This window comes from Neopelma chrysocephalum, unplaced genomic scaffold, assembly GCF_003984885.1.
Source record: "Neopelma chrysocephalum unplaced genomic scaffold, ASM398488v2 Primary Assembly neopelma1_96311, whole genome shotgun sequence".
Classification (NCBI taxonomy): Eukaryota; Metazoa; Chordata; class Aves; order Passeriformes; family Pipridae; genus Neopelma; species Neopelma chrysocephalum.
In genome coordinates this window covers 32,610-48,857 of record NW_020924959.1, presented here as the reverse complement: position 1 = coordinate 48,857, position 16,248 = coordinate 32,610, and the positions used below count along the sequence as shown (strand labels likewise).

The following is a 16,248-nucleotide window of genomic DNA, read 5'->3' as shown; positions in this document are numbered from 1 at the left end:
GCAATGAAGGGCATCGCAGCAACTGACTGACAATCCGGACAAGCCTGGATTATCTGTCGTGCTTGGTCCTGCATGAGATGAAAGGTACAATGTAGGGTTCTCGCACTTTGGTGGTAAAATTGATGTGAAACGAGGGTCAGGCTTAAAAGAGTTAACTGAGATATCTGGGTCTGCTGAGAAAGCTCCCCCCTAACATCTACTCTGCCTGTACTGCTAAGGAACTCGTTCTGTTCTGCTTACTGGACCAGAATCTAGAAGAATGCTAGAAACATTATACAATGAACTTAAGGGTAATAAATTAGGATAAGGTAGACATATGAATAGAAGAAACAGGCCTGGAGCCAAGGCTTTCTCCAAGCTTCAGTAGTCAGGGCAAGAACAATGGAAGGGTAAGAAGGTCAGACTGAGGAAGATGAAAAAACAACCCCCGAATTGAGTAGGAAGGCCGGAACGGCCCCTGAAACTGAGTGCCAAGAGAAGCACCGCCCTAAGCTCTGCCTATCATTAATATGTATAGATAGATGTTGCAATCATATGAATATGTATGAAAATCATGTATGTAGACTGTATAAAAACCTTGATTTTATGTGATGCCTTTGAGCAAGTTTTGTGTAGTGAGAACTACCTTGCTCCCAACGTTGTAATGCAATAACTACCTTTGCTGCTCAAAAGATGCAAAGTCTCTAAACAGTTCTTCATATTGGATTTTTCGGCATCAGATGCAACAGACGGGCCTGCTGAAATGTTTCTGGGAGAGAGACCATCCCAGCAAGTGCATCAGCCCTCTTATTTCCTTATACTAAAGTGCCTGGTAATGTTGTGTGTGACCTGATATGAGTTATGAAATATGGATGCTCACAGTGGTTCAACAGGAATTGTAGTTCGTGAAGTAAAGAAAAAAGGTGAGGGTGTGTCACTTCGTTAAGATATGACCCTTCCAATCAGATGACATAGGCTGAATCGGACACAATATTTAGAGCCTGGGAAAAGTAACGAAAACACCAAACCACCGCAGCCATCTCCACCAATTGGGGGTTTCCAGGCACATTTTCAACATCACTTTCCCATACATCTGCATGGTTCTGCCACACAGGTGTGGCGCTGCCACCGGCCAGGGAGAGGAGAGGGGGAGCTTTGCCGGTGGGGATTGCACCCTCGTGGGAGAGGGGGAGCTTCGGAGTGCACAGAGGTTTGCTGGTCCGGTTTGAGGGAGGGGAGGGGTGTCGGGCGGGCCGTGGGGGTCCTCAGACTGGTGGGAGAGCGGGTGGGGCAGTCCTGTGAGCAGTACGAGGGAAGATATGTGGTAACACAGTGGGGGGAGGATAAGTTCAGGGTGGATAGTGGGTTCCTCAGGGGGGTTGAGGGGTCTTGGTCAGGCTGGGGCCTTGGGAGGTACCCGAGCCCCGGGTGGGTGCGGGGGCTGGAACAGCTTACTTTTGGCTCACCTGCGGCTACTGCCCAGGTTTGGTTTGTTTTGGATTTATTTACTGCATCCTGGAAGGGTGGTCAGGACAAAGGGATGTTCCTGGGTATTTCCATGGGATTAAGTATAGATGGGTGGCAGAAAAGTAGGGAGTGAAAGGCTTGCCCTAACCGTTTTAGTGGGAGAGAAGCCTGTGTACCCCTATGCAGCTCCGAGCTATGCTGGTGATGGTACATACCTTCGGTAGGGTCTCCCATGCCAGACAAGTCAAAACCGAAGGGACAGATAAAACATGTCCATTGGCAGGATGAGCTCGTTAGCCTTCTGGCAGTCATCCTAGGACAAAGACAACTCTAATTCCAAACCCGGGCAGATGGAGCTCGCTTAGCCCTGTAAGGCCATCCATCTAAGAGAAGGATACTCTAATTAAACCTACGTCCTGAGGACCTCGCTGCCACCGTCCAAGCTTGCTCGGCCCTGGCCAGATGAACCTCAGGATTAAAGGGTGGGTCCAGTTCTGCGCATACTGTGTCTCACCTAAAAATCCACTGCGCAGGCTCGAAGGTTTATACCCACATTTGTAAAGCCCTGTAGTGATGGGCGAGGGTCAAAACGGCAGGTGAAAGGTGCACCGGAAGCTGCAGACTCAACCCTGCACACAGGCGGTTCAGGACTTTGGTCACCTGAGACCAACCCCAGAGATGACAGTCTCTTTGGGCAGCATCCTGAATGACCAAGCAACCTTTTTCAAGGACAGCACTGCTTGCTCCACTCGGAGAGGGGCCTAGAAAAGGTGGCCTAACCAAAGCTCATCTCCCCCTTCACCTGGTTGGTTAACCGCTGCCAACAGGCATCTTCTACTAATGTGGTCACACTAAGATCAAAAGACAAAGGCTTACACCTGCCTCCAAAGGTGTACCCAAATTGACACTCGCATGCTGGAACATCAGAACCATGCTTGATACTGCGGATAGTGGACGTCCTGAGCGTCGCTCTGCCCTAATTGCCCACGAACTGTCATGTCTCAACATCGACATAGCTGCTCTCAGTGAAGTTTGTCTCCACGAGGAAGGAAGCCTTAGAGAACATGGTGCCGGTTACACACTCTTTTGGTCAGGTAAACCCAGAACCGAAAGGCATCTCTCAGGAGTTGGCTTCATGATTAAAAACACCATTGTTCCTAAACTCGAAAATCTGCCGACAGGTCATTCTGACTGCATTATCTCCTTACGCCTTCCACTACACAACAAGCAACATGTTGTCCTCTTTAGTATATATGCCCCAACTCTCCAAGCTGACCCTGCCGAAAAAGATAAAGTTTACACCAATCTGTGCCACCTTACCCAAAAGGTCCCTGCAGGTGATAAGATCATTATCCTTGGTGATTTCAACGCCAGAGTAGAAAAGAACTTTGAAGCATGGAAAGGAGTATTAGGCAAGCATGGTGTTGGAAACTGCAATGATAATCGTCGACTTTTGCTAGAATTCTGTGCAGAACAACAGCTCACCATCACTAACACTATCTTTCAGCAGAAAAATAGTCTGAAGACAACCTGGATGCATCCCACATCGAAGCATTGGCACCTCATCGATTATGTCTTGGTGCGATGGAGAGATGTCCATGATGTCCACCATACCCACGTGATGCCTAGTGCAGATTGCCCAACAGACCATCGACTTGTGCGCTGTAAACTTAACTTCAACCTTAAGTTCAAACCCAAAAGGGGTGGTATCCCAAGGAGAAGACTCCAAGTTAACAATCTCCAATCAGTCACAGTGAGAGACAGATTCCAGGCAAATCCTCAAACTAGGCTCGAAAACCATTCCATAGATTCTATAGATTCCTCTCCTGAAACACTCTGGCACCATATTAAAAACAGCATCCAGCAGTCCTCTGAAGAATTTTTAGGGTTCTCCTTCAAGAAGAATAAGGACTGGTTTGATGAAAACAATCAAGAGATCCAGGAATTGTTGAGGAAGAAGAGATCTGCTCCCCAAGCACACCTTGCACTGCCATCCTGTCATGTAAGAAAAGCAGCCTTTCGTCTTGCATGCAGCAAGTTCCAACAGAAACTTCATGGCATCCAGAACAAGTGGTGGATCAGTCTAGCAGGAAAAATTCAATGATGCGCAGATACGGGTGATTACAGAGGATTCTATGAGGCCCTGAAAACAGCATACATACCAGGTCCAAAGCCCTCTACTCAGTGCAGATGGTCAAATGCTTCTCACAGAGAAAACCTCCATTCTGAATCGATGGTCTGAACACTTTCAGACTCTTTTCAGTACCAACCGTATAGTTCAAGACTCAGCAATCCAGTACATTACACAACAACCAGTGAAGAATGAATTGGATACTGCCCTTAGTATGGAAGAAACTCTTAAGGTAATACAGCAGGTGAAAATTGGCAAGGCAGCTGGGGTTGATGGAATTCCACCTGAAGTCTGGAAACATGGGGGCCAAGCATCATGGCTAGGCTTCGCGAACAAAGATTTAGGAAGGTTCTATCCACGTTTGTTACAAGCACGCTGGTGGCTAATGAGGTCAATACGAGATAGACATATCCGATTGCAAAACACAGAGCAGAAAGACTCCTTAGGTGGTATATACTGCAAGGCACGATTCTTTCTGCGTTGTCTTTTCTCCTCGAGAGTGATCCTGCATGCTTTCTCGAAGGAAACAGCAGCGTTATAGATGGTGTGTTGATGCCAATTTTTATGCCCCAAAAGGTGCGGAGAAAACTGCTCAGAGACAAAGTTTCAGTCTATAAGCAGGAGGTATCTTTATTACGGCGCCGGGAAGCAGCCAGGTCTCCCTGGACAAATAGCCAATCCCTTCTTCCTGATCGTTCTCTAAACTTTCCGTATCTATTCTATTTTTATGCTTTCCGTCCTTTTTTCTTTCATCCCTTCCTGGTTTCTGAGGGTTACTTTCTTCCCTATCTCTTTCTGACTTTTGCAGACTACTTTCTATTCTATTCTTTTCTGATTCTGGCAAACTACTTTCTTTTTCATCCGTTTCTGACTTCTGCAGGGTGTTCTCTTTCTCCTCCCTTCCTGATTCTACCAGGCTGCTTTCTTTACTTTGCTGGCCTCCCATTATTATTATAGGGGCTTAATTATGCACTTATCTGGGATTTCTCAATCTGTCCCACCGCGTCATGCACAAAATATCTATCTATAATGTACTGGTTACTGCTGACAGATATTAATCTTTCAAAGAAAGATTCTCCTTGGATCTTCCAACTATCCGAGCGTCAGTAATATCCCAGCTGATCCAGGGATCATGTTCCTAAGCCGGTTTCCAGTTGCAAATATTTTAAATCACTAGAGGGTCATATTCTAGTTCGTCTCTTCTCTAAATTGATTGTCTTATAAATTCTCTTAGATGACACACTATCACAGCAACCTCACACTTTTCTTAATCTATTCCACTGTCTTAAAATACCTTTTACCTTGTCTCAGCACTTCATACATACAGCATCCAGCTGGTTCATCTGTTTCTAGCTCTGCAATTGCTTCACGGTGATGCTGCATCTCAGACGCTCACACACACACACATTTGCACACTTTTAAGTTCTTTAAAGTTTTCTATTGCATTACCACTTAAGAGCAGAATATACTTAATCTGAGTGAATCTTGGCAATAACATTCACTCCCTTGGCAATAACATTCACTCCCTTGGTCTTTTCCAAGCTTTAATTATCACCTCACTTTTAAGTTTCAAATGGCGTAGTAGTTTCTGCTACTTGTTCAGGATTACCGAGGTTATCTCCCATAAACAATCAAACAAACTACATTTTTAACACAGACCAGAGCAGCTTGTAAAAAGTAACATGTAAAAATGAAACATTACAAAGAGATCCACAGTACATTATCGCTAACTACTGCATTCCAGGAATTCCTTAGTAGGACTAGAAGTTCTCCTGGGTCCTAAAGCCTCTTGTCTCAAGAAAATCAAAAGAAACACTCCCAAATCTTGAAACAGATCAAAAGGAAAAGTTAAGGACTATTAGTCTCCCAAATCTTTAAATCAAATGCAACTTTAAATACTTTACTAGACAATATTCCACACAAGACAGAAAGGGAACGAGACAAGCCAGAGCTAAAGCACGTTTAAGACAATACACAAAAGCATAAAAGGTGAATCACTTCCCATATAGAACTCTAAGCATTTAGCAAAATAGTTTAGCAAAATAGACTATGACACACACAACATTTTACAAAATAGTCTATGATACACAGAAGGCAAACAAAACAATACAAATAGCAATCAGAAATAGAATTTCTTTTTTTTTTCCCTTCTTTTTTTTTTTTTTTCTTTTTTTGCTGTGTCGGGACTTTAACCCGTTTCAGTGACCCCTTTTGGGGTCCTCCTGGCAGGACTTTAACCTGCAACTCTTAATACCTGGCAGGACTCTAACCTGCAGTTGGGGTTAATGCCGAGGCATCCCCCGACTTCCCCTTCGGGCGGTAGCATCCTATCCCCACCAAATAAAGCGCTTTTCCCTCTAAATTAAAATACAAAAGCATAAATACCTCTTAATTTGGAGCAGGAGGTTCCTGTCCGCTGGGGCGTAGAGTCATGGGGTCCGGGAGACTCTGCCGACAGAAATCCAGTCAGGGGGGCCCCAAGAACGTCCCTTGGCCCCCTGGATCAACAATGCAGAGAGTTCACCACTCCTCCCTGGCTCGCCAAAATGATGCCAATTTTTATGCCCCAAAAGGCGCGGAGAAAACTGCTCAGAGACAAAGTTTCAGTCTATAAGCAGGAGGTATCTTTATTACGGTGTCGGGAAGCAGCCAGGTCTCCCTGGACAAAGTGCTTCGTTCCAGCAAGTCACAGTTGGACCTTTTATACAATTTTTGCCAAACAATTGCATCATATAATATGAATATTTATAATATTGCAACACGCATTTTTAATATTCATAACAGGTGGAGTTTAGGCGGAGTTAGAGGCGTGGTCTTCAACTTGGGGAGAATTTGAGGGGTCGTTCCTGTTCTTTGGCCTCATGAACTCTTGTCCTTTCTTCCATCACCATGATAAACTTTGTGAACTTTCCTACTTTGGCTACCTTCCTAGCCTATTTGGTGAAAATTCCTGATATCTTGGCAAGAACACCTGGGTTTTAGCTCATCTTCTTTCCTTATCAGCCTTTGTTTTCATTCTATATACTTATTTTAGCCTCTTAGTTCCTTCTGTTTTCCTGAGGACATATGCTTCTTTTGTGTCAATGTGTCCTGCATTCTTTAATGAGTTATGGCCTCCGCTGTCTCTAAGACCACATTCTTCGTGCTTCTGCTTAAATCTATATTCCGATTTTAACTCTCTACTTTTCGTATTGTTATATAATATTTGCTCTCTAGGCCTTGCCTGCCTTCAGTGCCTCCAGACCTCCCGATTGGAGGCCAGAGTAGACCAGTTATGTTGATCAATATGGCCGAGGCTGAGATGTTGTTTCAGGGAGTCCTTGTATCTTTTCTTCGGGGTTCCTCTCTTGCGGCAGCCAGTGGCAAGTTCACCATAAAGCAACATCTTAGGGAGGCGGTGGTCCTTCATCCTTGAGACGTGTCCTGCCCAGCGCAGCTGTGTTCTCAGCAACATGGCCGCAATATAGACAACAGGTTAGCAAAGGCATATAGTGCTTTTAGAATACTCCATAAAAGAGTATGGCGTAATAAACACTTGAAGAAAAGTACCAAGATCAGTGTTTACAAAGCCATAGTGCTGTCTACACTCTTATATGGTTCCGAATCACGGGTCATCTACCGCCACCACCTGCGTCTCCTAGAACGCTTCCATCAACGCTGCGTCCGTACAATCCTAAACATCCACTGGTCAGATTATGTGACCAATACATCTGGGGGCCAAGCACGCCATGCTTAATTCCACGAGTTTGTGGTGCGCTGTTGAGAACTAGGCGAACTACCATCAGACCTTCAAGATGCAGTCATCATCACCTTGTATAAGAAGAAAGGAGATAAAACAGACTGCTCAAACTACCGTGGTATTACTCTGCTATCCATTGCTGGCAAAATCCTGGCAAGAATACTTTTAAACAGACTAATACCCGCTGCAGCAGAAGAACTTCTTCCTGAAAGTCGATGTGGTTTCAGAGCCAACAGGAGCACCACAGACATGGTATTTGTTCTCAGACAACTGCAAAGAAGTGTAGGGAACAGAATAAAGTCTCTATGTAACCTTTGTTGACCTCACCAAGGATTTCGATACTGTGAGCAGAAAAGGTCTGTGGCAGATTCTGGAACGTTTAGGTTGTCCCCCCAAGTTCCTTAAAATGATCATCTTACTTCATGAGGATCAGCGTGGCCAAGTTGGATATGGTGATGCACTTCCTGAGCCCTTTCTAATAAGTAATGGTGTGAAACAAGGCTGCGTTCTCGCACCAACCCTATTCACAGTCTTTTTCAGCATGATGCTCCAAAGGACCATGGTAGACCTTGATGATCAATATGGTATCTACATTCGATATCATACCGATGGAAGCCTATTCAACCTAAGGCGACTGAAGGCCCATACTAAGACCTTAAATCATCTTGTCCGGGAGCTGCTTTATGCTGATGACGTTGCCCTCGTCGCAGCGTTTAACATCATGCTTTGCAGACGCTGCTGAGCTTTTTGGACTGGAAGTCAGCTTAAAGAAGACTGAAGTTTTCTATCAACCTGCACCTCAGGATGTCTTCCATCATCCCCATATCACCATTGGTGAATCAGAGCTCAAATCAGTCCAGCAGTTTAATTACCTAGGTAACCTCATCTCCTCAGATGGTAAGATTGATGGAGAGATAGACAACAGATTAACAAAGGCATATAGAGCTTTCGGAAGACTCCATGAAAGAGTTTGGCGAAATAAACACTTGAAGAAAAGTACTAAGATCAGTGTTTACAGAGCCATTGTGCTGTCTACTCTCTTATATGGGTCCGAATCATGAGTCATTTACCACCACCACCTGCAACTCCTAGAACGCTTCCATCAACGCTGCCTCCGTACAATCCTAAACATCTACTGGTCAGATTGAGTAACTAACACGTCTGTTCTAGAACAGGCAGCAGTTACGAGTATTGAGGCCACGTTGCTGAGAACACAGCTGTGTTGGGCAGGGTACGTCTCAAGGATGAAGGACTACCGCCTCCCCAAGATCATGCTCTGTGGTGAACTTGCCACTGGCCGCCACAAAAGAGGAGCCCCAAAGAGAAGATACAAGGACTCCCTGAAGCAACATCTCAGCCTTGGCCTCATTGATCTTCATTGCTGGTCTACTCTGGCCTCCAATTGGGAGGTCTGGAGGCACACAATCCATAATGCTGCTGCTTCCTTTGAGAATGCACGCAGGATCACCATCGAAAAGACAACGCATAAAGAATTGTATCCTGCCGATACCATCCAAGGAGTCTTTCTGCTGGGCCTTTTGCAATCAATCTTGTCTATCTCGCATTGGCCTCTTTAGCCACCAGTGCACCTGTAGCAAATGTGGGTGGAGCCCTTCCCAAATCTTTGTTTGCGAAGCCTAGCCATGAATGAATCTGCCACACAATAACAGAATTTCCTGTCTTTCCTGAGCCGTCCATTAATACTGTAAAAGCTTCAGGAAGAGGAACCATGCTCAAATTGAGGTCTTTCACTAGTCCCGTAAACCCAAGGGTAACAAACAATGGATAACCTGGAAAATGTACAGAAATTGCTCCTGCATACACAGCTAGTGCTATTTGAAAGAATGGATCTGACTGAAACAACCAATCCATCTGTTGTTTTGTCATGGGCAACACTATGACATGTGGATCACACCCTAGAAGTGAGGTCAAGCGAGCACGCCCCTTCTGTATTACCATTGCAAAAAGTTCATGCCTAGGAACAACTGTCTTTGAAAACTGGTGTGGTAAGAAAATCCACTCTAAGATTACAACGGGTCCTTCATCTACTCGTCCCACTGTCCAAGAAGACCAAATGGTTGAAAGTCAGAATGTATAACATACAGGAAAACAGGCAGACCATCATGCAACCTATGAGCTTGCTGTTGCGTAAGAATTTGGGACACAAGGCCCAGGGCTTTCTTAGCATCTGAGGTGAGCTGTCAAGGGGACGCCTTCAAGAGCTGAAACAATGGGTGCAACATCTCAGTGGTCAAACCCAACAATGGTCGGACCCAATCAATAGTCCCCAATAACTTCTGCAAGTCGTTGAGTGTGTGGACGTGCGGTGCAAACTTCACTCTCTGTGGTTGTATGGTTTGGTCCTGAATTCTCCACCCTAGATATTGCCATGGAGCTACAGATTGGGCCTCTTCCTCTGCTATACAGAGTCCGGCTGACATAACTGCTTGAATGGTGGCAGCTACCACCTCACTGTTTTCGTCTGCTGTTTAAGAAGCAATTAAAATATCATCCATATAATGATAAAGCAATGTCGCAGGAAACTGCAACCTGGACAGGGGACAATGCCTTGGAGACAAACCACTGACAAATAGTGGGGTTATTACACATCCCCTGAGGCAAAACCATCCAATGATAACGATAATGTGGTGCGGCTGCATTAATTTCCGGGACCAAAAAAGCAAACCATGGAGCATTTACAGGATGTAAAGGGATCGTTAAAAAAACAGTCTTTCAAGTTCACTACGGTAAGCTTCCAATTTTGGGGAAGCATGGCAGGAGAGGGCAACCCAGGCTGCAAGGTCCCCATGGGCTCAATCACTGCATTTATTTGCCGTAAATCCTGCAACAGTCGCCATTTGCCGCTCTTCTTCTTAATAACAAACACAGGAGTGTTCCACGGACAGGTGGATGGAAAGATTTGTCTGGCATGCAGTTCCTGGAGATGATGCATCTTCTCCTTATGCAGGGGCCACTGATCCACCCACACAGGGGAATCAGTCTTCCACACGAGGGCAAGAGCATGCTGCACATCAGCAGCCCCTATAGAAAACTTGTCCCAATTCTCATTCCCCATTGTCCCAAACAGTCACAGCCCCACAATGAAGATGGTAAGGGAAGAACAAATGGTCTAATGGTTGCAGCACGGCTCTCTGGTCCAATTGCCAGCACAGTATCACGACCTTGCTGTGGGGCAGTAGTACCACCTACCCCAGCCAGTGCGGCCAAAGATTGGATCAATGGCCAGGATTGTGGCCACACAGTAACATCAGCGCCACTGTCCATAAGGCCAGAGATGGTCACCGCAGTTCAGAGATGGTGATGCTGAAGCATGCAGGATAGTGTAGTGCATTGTTGTTGAATTGGTTGTGACCAAAATATGTGAGGCATGCCCGTAGATCCAAACCCACCGGTTCCTCAGTGTTAAGTTGCGTGTGGTGGGTTAGCCTTAAAATATATCAATTGTGCCAATCTGGTCCCCCGAGCAATTCAACAGGGAGAGTTGGGGGTCTAAACCATTATTTTAATTTCCCCTTCATAATCAGAATCAATAAGTCCTGGAAGCATGAACAGTCCTTGCCAGGAAACAGAGGATCTCCCAATTAGCAAAGCACTCATGACCCTACCCAAGGGGCCCTTGACCCCAGTAGAGATGACCTGAACCGAGGTATCATTTAAATCTGCATTGCAGGCGGTGGTCAGAAGTGGGGAGTCAATAAACTAAGCAATCCCAGTGGACGTGAGAAACTGGAATGCTTTATTCGTACAAAAATTGGTATTTTATGGATCTGGGATACTACATATTCATGGGGGGGGTTGCATATTCATCGGAGGGTCGGCTTATTACAATTGGGGGCTTTACAGAGGTAAGGTAAAGGGGGAAAACCCAGGTTTACAAATTTCGGGGTCTTGACACTTACACCATAGGGGAAAACCCACTTTATCTTAGGGGGATTACATAGGGGGGAAAAGGTATTCGGGTTTACAGAATACACAGGATTCATGGAACACAAAGGGAGAGATAGAGCACAATAGGTCTCCTGCAGAGGCTTGATAACATCAGGGTATGGTCTCTCTGGCTTGGGCAGGGCACTTCACACCAGGGATATCTTATCTGCTTCTCAAACTGAGGTTTTTTCCCCAATTTTCGTAGCCCATGGCTTTTTACTGAGACCGCTCAAATTCCTCTCTGCAGATATTATATTTTGGGATGCAACAGCCAGATCCACTCCTGTGCTTCCTGCGGTGCTTGTGACAAGTCCGCTTGCATCACTGCAGGATACCGGGAGGTCATTTGGGCACGCTGTGATTCCAGTTTCTCAGAGATCGCACAGGCTGTTCTTCTTTGTTATACTTTGAGTGGCATTGATTAGCAAAGTGCTGCCCCTTTCTACATCAAGGACAAATCCCAGGTGATGGGATGGCCACACCCTTAGAGGTTTGCAGACAATTCTTTTTGAAATGCCCTTTTTGCCCACACTCAAAACACTGGCCCTGTTGAACCTTCACTGCTGCAAAAGCCTCAGCTAACAATGCAGTCTGATGGGATTGTGAGCCTATATTTTGGCATGCTTTCAATATCTCTGTTATGGTTGGATTTTGGTTCTTCATAGGTAACAATACCTTCTGACAATCTGCATTAGCGTTTTCAATCGCCAGCTGCTTAAATATTATGTCTCGAGCAGTGAGATTATCAACTTGCTTATCGTCTCCATCTTTCAACCCATCTAAAAATTGCATGAACGGCTCCTTGGCCTCCTGGTGAATATTGACAAAAAATCGTGTATGTTGCCCCACTTCTGGAATCTTTATAAATACTTTCAATGCAAGTTGACGCAGCTGTAAAAGCCCTTCTATGGGCACCCTAGCTTGACTTGCAGAGGACCGAAACCTCCCTTCTCCCATCAAAACCTCTAAATCTATAGTACGCAGCGCAGAGCCCTGCGGTTGCGCCAAATTGTCCATAGCCTGAACCACTGCTGCCTCACGCAACTCCATAAGGAAAATGGTGTATTGCATTGGGGAGAGTAACATTTGAGTAAGCAGTTTCCAGTCATAAGGAGTAAGATAATGCCCCTCCGCAACTCCCTCTAGCAGGTTCAGGGTAAAGGGTGCCATCAGTCCATAGGTCTGTACCAATTTGCGAAGTTCCTTAATTATCTCATAATTGAAGGGCTCCCACTGGGGCCCTGTCTGCCTATTAAAATGCACCAGAAAAGCCTGCAACAAGTCAATATCACCCGTGGCTCTTGCTTGCTTCTGGACCTCGCTCCACCGATCACACTGATCAGGTGGATACAAATCCAGATCCTTCTCAGGGTCGGTCAACCCCGGAACCAAGGGACCATCTGGTGGCGGTGATGGTGGTGGCAGTGGAGGCAGTGGTACACACGCACCCATGGGTTCACTAGGAACCTTGGCTAAGGATGTCTCCGTGGGCAGTGGGTCGGATTTCTTGGACCCAACATAGACTTTCAGGGCCTCATAGAGGGTCTGTCAAGGGCTTAAAAGTTCTGCTGCTTCTTTGTCGTTTTTAGTAGCTTTGTCCCAGAGACAGACTCCAACTTTGTCCCATCGTTCCACATCATAAACAGTGTGTGTATTTAAGTTAGGATCATTGTCATGAGCCCATGCTAACAGCCGCTTTAAGTCCATATCTGATAGCACTCACTGTTGCTTATACAAAATATGTTTAAGTACTTTGATTACATTCTTATGCTCTAGAGGCATAGAGTTCCCCATCACATCCTCAGCTGCTTACCTTCTGTCCAGCAGTAAGGTAATTGCGGTGCACCTGGGCTTCCTTTCAGCCTATCGTCCAGCCAAGCTAGACCACCAGTAAGACGTCCTCCCTCCGACATCTTATTCAAGTCCCTATTCGAATGCCATTTGTGACGTATTGAAGCACGGACTCAGCGCATTGGGATACTGAGATGTTTATTTGTTACGGTCACTGCCTTTTATACCATGTTAATGTTACTATTTATAACGTTTCCACCCCCTAGCTCCTTATGGCAGCTTTCCGCAGTGTCTGCTACTCCCCTCTAGTAGCCTCCCACTACACCTGCTGAACACACGCTGATCACACGCTGCACTCCGGCACCTCTCACATCCTTGACCGTTCAGCACTCTGCTTGTTCCCATGGCTTATGCAGCAACAATTCTTCTGTGCTCAACCAGGGTCTCGACAAGGCCTGCAAATCAATCTCAGAACTTCCCACAGTAGTAGGAGTTGAATAATTAAAATTGCATCCCATTATGTAGATAAAGTTACACACATAGATATTTGAGGGGTTATTTATATCTACAGTAATGTTATCTACAATGTTGCCTAATAAGATCAAGGAGGAAAAGACTCCAGGTCAATTTAGTGTATAGGATAAGATAAAAAGAGTGGGTCCTTGAATCAGGCCTCAGGCCCAGGGGAATACACACGACGCGCACCCACCCAGACAGTGGGTCTATGATTTTATAATATGGTCCATCCAATCCCAGATCTATCCACCTCCGCTTCTGCCAAGTTCTGCCCCCTGACACGCCCCTCTGGGAATTAGGTCTGGGGGCATTTGGGACCCCTTCTTCCTCATCTTCATCTTCTTCACAGCACGTACAGTCCTTGGAGCTCCTCCAAAGTTCTGTGCTTGAAGGTTGCTTTGTGTGGTATCTTGTTGTTCAGGCCTAGGGTGTGATGTTCTTAAACAGAGGTGTTTTTCTACAATTCTACCTTGAAAAGAAGACTAAACACTCTAACAGAATTTAGAGGGATTGATATGAAATGGGGTAATAGAGTTGGGTATGTGAAAACTATTATGCTAAAGGGTAAGGGATGTTATGCAGCTACATTAAAATCTACATTTACTATACAACTACTTCTAAAATCTTTGGAGAAAAGACAACGCAGAAAGAATCAAGCCTTGCAGAATATACCATCTAAGGAGTCTTTCTGCTGTGTCTTTTGCAACCGGACATGCCTTTCTCATATTGGCCTTTTCAGCCACCAACGCGCTTGCAAGAAATGTGGGTAGAGCCCTTCCCAAGTCTTCGTTCGCGAAGCCTAGCCATGATGATGATGATGACTTCTAAAATCTACAAAAGTTAAAAAATCCAAAAAGCTCTGAGGCATCAACAAATATAAATTCACAGGGAGTTTTCATATAAATACATCCTTTCCCAATATATACATGTACTGTTTCAGAGGTTTCCTTGGACTACATCTCAAAATGACAAATATTCTGCTCAGTGTCAAGGCAATATCCTGGCCTCTGATGGTGTTACTTTCGCATATAAATCCCCATTGATCACGCACTACACATGGATACATATCAATTGTTTGCCATTCATCTCCTGTTCCACAAGCCCACACTCTGTGTCCTATTGGATAAAGTACAGTTTTCTCATGGTTTAATCCTAATGCTATAATAGGCTATATAGTAAGTACAGATGCCTTCGCTATTGTTAATACAAAGGTTGAAGCTTTATGACTGACAGGGTGCTAAGTGAAATTAACTAAATATCACCAGGATTGAAATTCCTTTTCAAATTTAATTGCATTGTCCCAAGTTACTTTTGGAATCTCAGTGGGTAAAATGCCTTCTTCACCTTCTCTTATTATTGCTGATACTGTAAATTGCATCCACAACTATGCCTGTATACAACTAAGAGCTAATGAGATATTGTCCTGGACTATTCCGAGTGCACCTATGATCAACTGATTGTCATTTTTGTTAATTTTTCCCCCATTGAGGCATTGTGTCAGATGTGAGCCATTGTTTGGTCCCTAATGTTGATAGAGAAGATCTTAAGGGTTGGTTCAGTTTTTCCAGCTCAGTAAATGTTGTACTGAGTTTGTTTGCAAGTATCTCAGCATCTACACCATTAAGTATTCCAAGTCCCATTTCTAATCCTGAGGAGACACTAGTCAGACTTCTTTTCATTTGTTTGGCAGGGGACAATGTTCATCCATGTAGCCAAGCGAGCCATCCTATGGGGAACATACCTATATATGGTACTCAGATTAGCTTCATGGAGGTAACATTTACCTGCATCAACAATTCTACTCATTTTAATGACCAGGAAGGATTAAGTAACATTTGTTGCTGAACCACATTTTTGATAGCATATGTCCCAATTTTGGATATTAGTGGGGTCAGTTTCTTAATTTTCAAGGGAGTTGTAGTTGGTAACCCAGTAGATGAAGAGACGGTCATCATTACTGGTATCACAATCTCAAAAGATACATCAATAAGTACCCTTTTAGTAGATACTCCTGGAAGCTCCCTGCTCACAACATCCAGAATCTAGTGTTATACAGCAAGAGGTGCTCTCAAAACAGTGTGATTTCTCTCTATTAGTGTGTTCTCTCAGAAGTAAATCTTGGGCCCTATCTGTTCCACAGCAGAAAACAAGGGTTTCTTTTCTTGGAACACTAGGGATGAGAACCGCTATTCCCTTATAACTCCAAGAGGCTATTTTTCTTTTTGATGACCGTCGTTTGCATCCCATTGAGGTCACCTGTTCTTTTTATAGTTAACCATGCCCCAGTCAGATCTGATGCCTTAAGCCCCTAATGGTTTTCTTATTTTTCTACCTTATAAGTTTTATAGGTAATAGAAGTAGATTTTAGAAGCAACCCTTTCTCCCTCTTCCCTGTAGCACCCCTTAGTTTATACATTCCTTAACCCTCTTACCCCATTCCATACTCCCCATATCAGCCCTATCCCCATATCCAGTATATTGATGGAGGGGCATAAACATAAGGCATACAGGCCAATGTGGTCAGCCATATGTTCCATTTATTATTTAATTAAGTCAACTTTTATACAGTTTAGTTTGTTTGGGGCACATGCTTACAACAAGGTGATTGGATAGCTCAGTCTGTGCACGCGTCTCATGTCTCCAGTTCATTGGACCTGATGTTCTGTCCACGCGATCT

At 44.7% G+C, this 16,248-nt stretch overlaps 1 long non-coding RNA gene across 1 annotated transcript; it reads left to right on the top strand.

Annotated features, from left to right (window-relative positions):
* The first annotated feature begins 1,875 nt into the window (after positions 1-1,875).
* On the top strand, positions 1,876-14,378 carry LOC113981248. The gene is made up of 3 exons (XR_003538364.1): positions 1,876-1,987; positions 10,308-10,315; positions 14,344-14,378. It is a non-coding gene; the product is annotated as an uncharacterized LOC113981248 (long non-coding RNA).
* The last annotated feature ends 1,870 nt before the right edge of the window (positions 14,379-16,248 follow it).